Source organism: Nannospalax galili, unplaced genomic scaffold (genome assembly GCF_000622305.1).
Source record: "Nannospalax galili isolate Female #2095 unplaced genomic scaffold, S.galili_v1.0 scaffold277, whole genome shotgun sequence".
In the NCBI taxonomy this organism is placed as follows: Eukaryota; Metazoa; Chordata; class Mammalia; order Rodentia; family Spalacidae; genus Nannospalax; species Nannospalax galili.
Window position 1 is genome coordinate 1,442,671 of NW_008340240.1, and position 9,912 is coordinate 1,452,582.

Genomic DNA, 9,912 nt, shown 5'->3' on the forward strand with positions numbered 1-9,912 from the left:
TACTGGTTTTCAGATTACAGAGCCTGGATTCCTGGAAACCATGTGACCCTGACAGTTGCAATATCACCCTAGGCTCAAGTCTGTCTCCCACACATGTACTCAGATTTTGATCTTCAATGATGTTCCATTGATCTATGTGTCTGTTTTTGCACCGGTACTATGCTGTTTTTGTGACAATGGCTCTGTAGTATAATTTGAGATCTGGTACAGTGATCCCCCCCACTGTTGCTCTTTGTACTCAGGGTTGTTTGGCTATCTGGGGTCTTTTTTGCCTCCATAGGAATTTAAGGATGCATTTTTCTAATTCTGTGAAGTATGTCACAGGGATTTTGATTGGGATTGCATTGAATCTAAATATTGCTTTGGGTAGGATGGTCATTTTCACAATAATAATTGTTCCAACCCATGAGCATGGGTGGTCCTTCCATCTCCTGGTGTCTTCCTCAGTCTCTTTCTTTAACAATTTAAAATTTTCATTGTTGAGATCTTTGATGTCTTTTGTCAGATTTATTCCAAGATATTTTAATTATTTTGTAGCAATTGTGAATGGGAGAGTTTCCCTGTATTCTTTCTCCAATTGCTTGTTATTGGTATATAGAAAGGCTACTGGTTTTTGTAGATTGATTTTATAATCTTCTATACTGAAAGTGTTGATCAGTTCTGGAGTTTTCTGGTGGAACTTTTGGGATCCCTTAGGCATAGTATCATATCATCTGCAAAAAGTGATAGTTTGACCTCTTCTTTTCCAATTAGTACTCCTTTAATTTCCTTTTCCTGTCTTATTGCTCTAGCAAGAATTTCAAGCACTATGTTGAAAAGGAGTGGAGATAGTGGACATCCTTGTCTGGTTCCTGATTTTAATGGGAATGCTTCCAGTTTTTCCCCATTTAGAATGATACTGGCTGTGGGTTTGTTGTATATAGCTTTAATTATGTTGAGGTATGTTCCCTCCAGTCCAGTTCCCTCTAGGACTTTGAACATAAATGCATGCTGAATTTTGTCAAAAGGCTTTTCTGCATCTATTGAGATGACAATGTGGTTTTTGTCTTTGAGTCCATTTATATGATTAATGACATTTATTGACTTGTGTATATTGAACCATCCCTGCATCTCTGGGATAAAGCCTACTTGATCATGGTAAATGATCTTTCTGATGTGTGTCTGTATGCAGTCTGCAAGTATTTTGTTGAGAATTTTTGCATCTATGTTCATTAAGGATGAACTATAGGTCTATAGTTTTCTTTATTGGTTGTGTCTGTACCCAGATTGGTATTACAGTGATGCTGGCTTCATAGATGGAATTTGGGAGTCCTCCCTCTGTTTCTGTCCTTTGGAATAACTTAAGTAGTAGATTGGTTGGAGGTCTTCTTTAAACGTCTGGTAGAATTCTGCTGTAAATCCATCTGGGACTGGGCTTTTTTTTAGTTGGGAGGCTTTGTATTTGTGTTTTAATTTCCTTATATGTTATGGGTCTGTTTAAACTTTTGCTCTTTTCTTGGTTTAACTTTGGAGGTTCCCATGAGTTCAAATATCCATCCATTTCTTTTAGACTTCAAATATCCATCCATTTCTTTTAGACTTTCAGATTTAGTAGCATATAGGCTTTTAAAATAGTCCCTTATAATGGTTTGGATCTTTTGGGTGTCTGTTGTGAAGTTTCCCCTCTCATCTCTGATTTTGTTGATTTGGATTTGCTCTTTCTTTTGGTTAACTGGGCTAAGGGTCTGTCTATCTTGTTTAGCTTTTCAAAGAACCAGCTCTTAGAGTCACTGATTCTTTGTATTGTTTTCTTTGTTTCTATTTCATTAATTTTTGCTCTGACTTTTGTTATTTCTCTTCTGCTGGGTTTGGGTTTCATTTGTTCTTGCCTTTCCAGTGCCTTGAGTTGCAGTGTTAGGTCATTTATTTGGACTCTTTCCAATTTTATAATGTAGGCACTTAGATCTGTAAACTTCCCTTTTAGGAATGCGTTTAATGTGTTCCAGAGGTTGTGTTGTGTTTTATTGTCCTTTTCGTTGAATTCCAGGAATTCTTTTATTTCTTTCTTAATTTCTCCTTTGACCCACTCATTGCCTAGGAGTGTGTTGTTCAATTGCCATGAGTTCGTGTGATGACTAGAGTTTCATCCAGCATTGATTTTGAGCCTGATTGCTTTGTGGTCTGATAGAATAGAATGCATGGAATTATTTCAATATTTTTGTATTTGTTGAGGTTTGTTTTGTGGCCCAGTATGTAGTCTATTTTTGAAAAAGTTCCACGAGGTGCTGAGTAGAAAGTGTATTCTTTGGTGTTTAGGTGGAATAATGGAAAGATGTCTGTTAGGTCCATTTGATGTATGGTGTCATTTAATTCAGACGTCTCTCTGTTTACTCTCTGTCCAGTTGACCTGTCTAATAGAGAAAGTGGGGTTTTGACGTCCCCTAATGAATTTGGGTGCACTAGAATTTGGTGCATATATGTTAAGGGTTGTAATATCTTCTTGGTTAACTGTTCCTTTTATGAGAACGAATTGACCCTCCTTATCTCTTCTGATTAGTTTTACTTTGAATTCTAGTTTGTCAGATATTAGAATTGCAACCCCTGCTTGTTTCTTAGTGCCATTTTCTTGGACTATTCTTTTCCATCCTTTCACTTTAAGGTAGTTCCTGTCCTTGAAGGTGAGATGGGTTTCTTGCAGCCAGCAAAGAGATGGATTTTGTTTCTTAATCAAATTCACTTAGCCTGTGTTTTTTGACTGCAGAATTTAGTCCATTGATATTTAAGGTTATTATTGAAAGGTGCATATTGGTTGCCATCATTTTGATTGCTGTTTGTGTTCTCTGCGTAATTTTGTGTTTCCTAGATTATATCTTTGTTTATTTTCTTTTGTTGCCCCTGGGATATAGTTGTTTGTCACTCTGCTCTCTGTAATTGCTTCAAGTATTCTTTGAAGGGCTGGTTTTGTGGACATGTATTCTTTCAGGCTATTCATCTCAGGGAAGATTTTTCTTTCCCCCTCAACTATAATGGACATTTTGCTGGGTACAGTATTCTGGGCTGGTATCTATTGTCATGTAGAACTGGAAATAGCTTGGTCTAGGCTCTTCTGGCTTTCATGGTTTGTATTGATAAATCAGCTGTAATTCTGATGGGCTTTCCCTTGTACATGACTTGTTTTTCTTTTCCTGCTTTCAGTATTCTCTCTTTGTTCTGTACATTTAGTGTTTTTACTATGATATGTCATGGGAGTTTCTTTTCTGGTCCTATTTGGTATTCTATGTGCTTCCTATATTTGTATGGGGATGTCTTTCCTTAATTTCAGGAAATTCTCTTCAATCCTGTTAAGATCTGGTCAACACCATTAACCTGAAATTCTTCTCCTTCCTCTATTCCTATGATACATAGGTTTGGTCTTTTCATGGTGTCCCACATCTCCTGCATATTCTATTCCTATTTTTTTATAAATTTTCCATAATCTTTGCTTTAGTGGTCCAATTCTTCAACTTTATCCTCCAGTGTTGATATTCTGTTTTCCATTTCATTCATTCTAGAGGTGAGGCTTACCCTTTTTGTTTCAAGTCATCTTATTGAGTTTTGCACTTCCTTCTTCATTTCTGCCTGAGTTTTCTTCAATGTTTCCATCTCATCTTTATGAATTCATTCAGACATTTATCCCTATCTTCTTCTAGCTCTTTGATTTGTTTGTTCGTGTGTTCTTTGAATTAGTTGAATTCCTTGATCATGTTTATGATTGTTCTTTTAAATTCAGTGCTTGACTGGATCTGGGATTAACTGAAATGAGAGAGATCTTCTTGATTGAATCATCTGAAGCCTGAAGACACACCCTAAATGTGGGTGTTACCTTCTGATGGCAGCCCGTATAAAATGGCATGTGAATTTCTTTTGTTGTTTATGATTCTGATATGAGAATTAAGTTGAAGTATGCTTCTGTTTGTATTATTTGGGTGCCTAGAGCCTTTCTTTATTGGTTATATAAAGCTGGTTGGTACAGGGTTTAGGTTCTTTCAGGTTTATTTTGGAGGAACTGATGGCTTCAGCTCAGCTATTCAGGGGTATCCAGAGAAGCCCAGTTCAGGTTCCAGTCAGGTACACTCATGCTTCCTTCACCACGTGGAGGCAGGATCCAGGGTCTCTCAGGCAGTCCTGTGCATTGTCAACCCTATGCCAGAGGGAGGCCAGAGGGGGGCCAGAACTCCACACTCTCTGGCATTCTACTGAGATCCCAGCCTTAGCCTACCAAAGGCAGATCTTCCCTGGGACCTTGGGAGGGGCCTCATAAAATCCCAGGTGGGGGGGATGGTATGGCACAATTAGGGGAATCTTACCACCATGTGGGCGCAGGATTCAGGGGCTGTCAGGCTGTTCCCAGGGTTTTCAGGTCCTCTGATAGTTGGAGGCCAGAGGGAGGACAGAGCCTGGGACTCTCTGGCAGTCTTCTGAGCTCTGAGCAGCTACCCTGATGGAGGAGTTCCAAACCCACCCTCTCAGGCTGTCCTGAGACATAATATTATACTAGTGGCTCTCAACTGCTAACAATTTTATCAGCTGGGAACTTAAGGCAGTGTCAGTAGACAGCAGTTATGGCTCACTAGAGACTCATTATACTGCTGAAGAGCCTGCAACACACAGGGCATTTCCCTTGTAACAACGAATAATCCAGCTTAAAATATCAATAGTCCATCTGTTGAGGAACCCCAGATTGTACTAACCAGAGAGCATGGCAGGAGTGTCTCCTTTGCCCGTCTTTCTCTTCTCAGGCCTTTATTTTTAAAATAAAGCCATAAATTGTTAAAAGTTCATATGAGCAAGTTCCCAGAGGCCTAGAAGACTCTGTTTTCTTATGGTCATGCACTACCTCTGGCTCTTACAATTTTTCTGCCCCCTCTTCCGCACTGGTCCCTGAGCCTTGAGTGGGTGATAAAGGAGTCCTATCCAGAGCATTCTCTCTGCAGTCACTACACTTTGGCTAGTTGTGGCCTTCTGTGTGCATTTCCTTCTGTTTCATGAATAAGTTTCACTGGTGAGAGTTGAGTGATGCATTAGTTTTTCTGTATTCCCTGTTCTGCTACGTTCTGTAGATGTGTTCCCTTAGGGCTGGGCATCTCACAGACACATATTGTCTATATTTGACCAGCTGTAGAATTCTATAATCATCTCCATCCATGTGGGCTATGGGGTGGTGCAGATGGGGGAGGGGGTCTAAATATAAATAAGATTTGTTTGATAAAATGCACAAAAATTCAATAAAGTATACATGGGAAAACATAATGGAGACCTAGTCTGGAGTCTCAGAGGCTCTGTGGCTCTGCTTCCCACTACCCTTTGAAACAGAACTTAAGGATCTTAAACATAAACTTAGTGCGCAGAAGAATGCAATTTAAAAAGCCCTGCTCCCCACGCCCTTGAGTCATAGAACATGGGGAAATCAAGCTGGTACTGCACTGGAAGCTTTTTCTTTGCTGGCTAGCTTTCACAGTGCTGGAAGGTGTTATGAACACTACTAGAGACAAGTGATCATTAATCTTACTCAGCTGTGAACCCTGCAAACTAAAATAAGAACCAGCCCTGCAAGATATGCCTACAATGAGATTTCACTACACAGGGGTTAGAAGGGCTAAAAATCAAAGCACTGGCAACATTAAGTGCTTTTACATTGCTGGTTTGAAATGTGAAATGGCTTCCTTTCTGAGTTACTTTTTTTTTAGTTTGGTATTGTCTCACAAAGCTAAATACAGTGTTACCATATGATTCAGCAACTATGCTTCTTGGTATTACCCAAAGGTTTAGAACATGTAGATCCATACAACTCAGTGCATACCAATTGTCAGATTTGAAAACAACCAAGATGTTTTCAATAGGAGAATGGGAGACAGAGTATCCTACAGTCATTCAGCAGTATATTGCTCAGTTTTCTTTAAAAGAAGAAATGGGGCTGGAGAGATTTCTCAGTGGTTAAGAACACTGGTTGTTCTTGCAGAAGACCTGGGTTTGAATCCCAGCACCCACATGGCAGCTAACAACTGTCTGTAACTCCAGTTCTAGGGAATCCAACAGCCTCTTCTGTCCTCCACGGGCATTGCACGACATGGGTGCAGTTACCTACATGCAGGCAATACATGCATACACATACAAAAAAAATATTTAAAAGAAGAAATGAATTACTACTTGGGTTTATACTATAATTATGGTTATAATATATAAATTTACCTAAATATATAATGTGGAGTATGGTCTCAACTGTCAACTATGAGCTTCAGTTGATATTTTCAATATTGATTCATTAGTTATAATAAATATACTACACTATTGACTGATGTTAGCAATTGGGAATTGGTGTATGCAGGTTGGAAAATAGGTGTATGGAAACTATCTGTGCTTTGTGCTAACTTATTTTTCTGTAACCCTAATACTAGTACTCCACAAATCACACTTGAGAAATACTTCCCTAATGATTTTATCAATAAATCAGTATCATCATTATGATTTAATGTGATTCTAAAGTCTTGATAAATATAATCATGTGGAAATCAAACATAACCAGAGGAACATTGTTGTGACTTGGTCTAAGTATTGGCGCACGCCTTTAATTCCAGCACTCTGTAGGCAGAGGCAGGTGGATCTCTGTGAGTTCAAGGCCAGCCTGATATACAAAGTGAGTTGCAGGACAGCTGGGCTACAGAGAGACCCTGTCACAAAAAGACCAAAAAAAAAAAAGTATATATTTATAAAATATTAGGATATCAACTGGAAGACTTCAGATCAAAGGTTTAGTAAAGAGGATAGATAAGAGTATAAATATTCAAACTTCACTGAATTTGTGCTTACCTCTACTCTTTTGGTAGCAGTAATGTGAGGTGAAGGATAGAATCTACTCACCATAGTAGTAGCAACAGCTCAGAACAGTTAGAAACAGCATTGCTTAGATTCCTTTTTATTCCAAGATGGTAAATTTATTGAAGGCAACACTTATTCCTTATTGTGCCTCAGAAGTGTACCTGACTCCCAGTGGGTACCCCCATGCCCCACTTAATTTTCTCCTTCCTTCTCTCTCTTCAGGGTCTCTGGCTCCGGGTGATATTAAACAAACTATATAACATATCTTTATCTGAATTTTTTATTTTATATCTTGGGTAGGGGGAAATAGAGTAACTTACGAAGTCGAAAACCCAGTGCTTCACAAAAGGGGGACACAGCCCGTTCTGTTCTGTGGCTGAGCAGCCTGCCAGCCCAGAACACTTCCACGCTCTGCTTTCGCCCATGCCTTGTTGGCCTGCAGTCTCCCCCAAGGTCAGTAAATGCCCAGTCTCGCATCCACGCAGGCGCAGCACAGGGGCCTTTCTTTTTCTCCCACGCCTCGCTGCACAGCTTCTGTCCTAAATGGCATCAAATGCCCCTCCCTCCATGGCTAACTCTCCAGAGTCAATTCTCCCCAGCAGGCCCCGCCCCTTGGAGGAGACAAGCCCTTTGGGGACACACCCCACAAGTGAAAAATAGGTATTTCTTTGTAGTTTACCTGAGATTAAATCAGTAATTATTTACTGCTTTAACTCATGTTATTCTGGAAGACAGAATCACATTGAAAAGGCTGGTCATTTATCAGGTTACTTTTATTATGTACTTGCTTGTCTTAGGAAGCTCTTTGAAAACAAGAGCCATAGAGAAGCTTCATCCAGTCTGAGTCCTGCTCTGTTCCTTCCCTTGTCACCACCCCATAACAAGTGGAAGGTGAATTGCTGCTCCAGTGGCTCCCAGTCCTCTGAGCACTGCACAATTCCCCTGTTGCTCTCCCCTGTGCTTCCTGCTCTGTTGAACTAGGTATTTTTTGTCTCAGAATACCCTACTGTTCTGAAGATTTTCCTTTATCTACCAAGTTAGGATAGTTCCTGTAATTATGGAAAAGTTAATTCTGTACAGCTTGGCTCAGTCTTTACATTTTAGTGAGTGCTGTAAATCTGACTGAGGCAGAATTAAAAATCTATTCTCTGATTCTCTGGGATTCTTGAAAGAGAAGGGGGGAGAGAGAGAGAGAGAGAGAGAGAGAGAGAGAGAGAGAGAGAGGAGGAGGGAAGGGGGGAAAGGAGGAAGAGGAGGAGGAGAGGACACAAAGGAGGGAGGGAGGGAGGGAGGGAGGGAGGGAGGAAGGGAGACAGTGACAGGTAGATTGAGAATATGAGACTTCTGAACCAGCAAAACCACATTTCCTAGCATGACGCAGGGAGTGGAGGCACGGAGGTTGTTTTGTTGAATTAAAAAGAAAGCTACACAAAGACACACTCAGTATTGAGTTAGAGAAGCAGTATTATGTCTGACAGTGTTCACATTTAATTATTTATTATTATTTCTGAATTCAGACATAGTCCTTTATTTTAGTTCTGGGAGATAGCTGTGTTTTTATTATATAAGTCCAAATGAGATTTCTTTTCCAGCATTCAGAATACTGAATAATAAGCCTAAACTATCACTTATAGAAAATTATTCTTAACTTGAAAAACTATTCTCTTCAGTTTTGTCTATAAATAGATTAGAGGAACAGCAAGGAGAAATCAGAGATGTTTTGGATTTTGCAGTCACCTTCAAGAGCCAGAGTCTGGAGAGATAAAGTGATTTGGCCAACTACCAACCTGAGCTTGCCAAATCGTCTGGTTCTTCACACTCTTTATTCTGTTTCTCATTGCCCAGTTTCTTGTTTAATTTCCCTGCAGTTGGGTTGGCTCGCTCAATTTTCGGCCCTGTGTTTTTGGCCACTGTTCTCAGTGCCGATCTTGAACATTTCACATATCGCACTTCCTGGGTTCTGCATTCTGCCAGTAGTTTCAGTAAAAATTGCTTTCTAGCTTTCCTGGACTCATGCCTAATGGTTTCCTCTTACTTGGTGGGAATCACTTAATGAGCGTCCATGTAGAAGCTTCCCCTGTCCCATTCATTCCTTTGGTGAGATCTTAGATTTGTCACAGGGTATGGTTAAAATCAGATGCCATTTAAATCTTTATGAGTATGGCCATGGAAATGGAAAGAATATGAAGATGACTCAGAAATAGACTATTATACACAGATTCATTGAACATCTATCATCCTGAAAGGGGGCCTCAAACTCAAGTTACACAAAGAAATTAGGTAATATGAACCTTGAATCCAGGGCAGTTGACAGTGAGTCAATTGCAATTTTAAAGGCATAATATTGATATTCTCAGAGATCTATACTTGGTTTAACATTACATGAGAGACTGTAATCTTAAGATGATGTTCTAAAAGTGTGTTTTCCACAGTCTGTGCTATGACATAGACTATGTGTACCAAAAAAAATTCATATATTGAAACCCTATGTTCATGTTGCAGGTGACAGGGTTTCTAAAAGGGGAAGTTAATATTGATCTATTATTATGGGCCTTCATCCCATCTGACAAGTGCCTTCATAGACAAGAAAATTGTGGCATTCAGAAACAACAGATATGTACCTACAGAGAGGAGGACTGAAGCCACAGGGTGAAGGTGGTGGGTGACCTGCAAAGCCCTTGGGAGGTCTCAGGAGAAACAAGCCTGCTGACACCCTGCTAGAGCTGTGAGAAAATAAATACCTGTCACCTTAGCCACCCAGCCTGCGGTACTTTGTTATGGCAACCCTTGCTAATACAGCCCATAGTCTGACTTAGACCTCTGGGGAGTATTTATTCTCAGTAAGTTCAGTTCAGAAGCTAATGGAAAAATTACTGGTGATGATAGAATTGTTCTGTTAGTGTCTTAATACTTTAAATTAAATATAAGAATAATCTGCAAATATTTAAAGTACTTAAAAAGTTCGAATACTTTAATTCAAAAAATATTTAAACTAGTTGTACTTAAATGAAGTCTGAATATTGGAAAATATTTAAAAAAAAAACCTTGCCATTCTTATATAAGATGAGCTATCTGAAT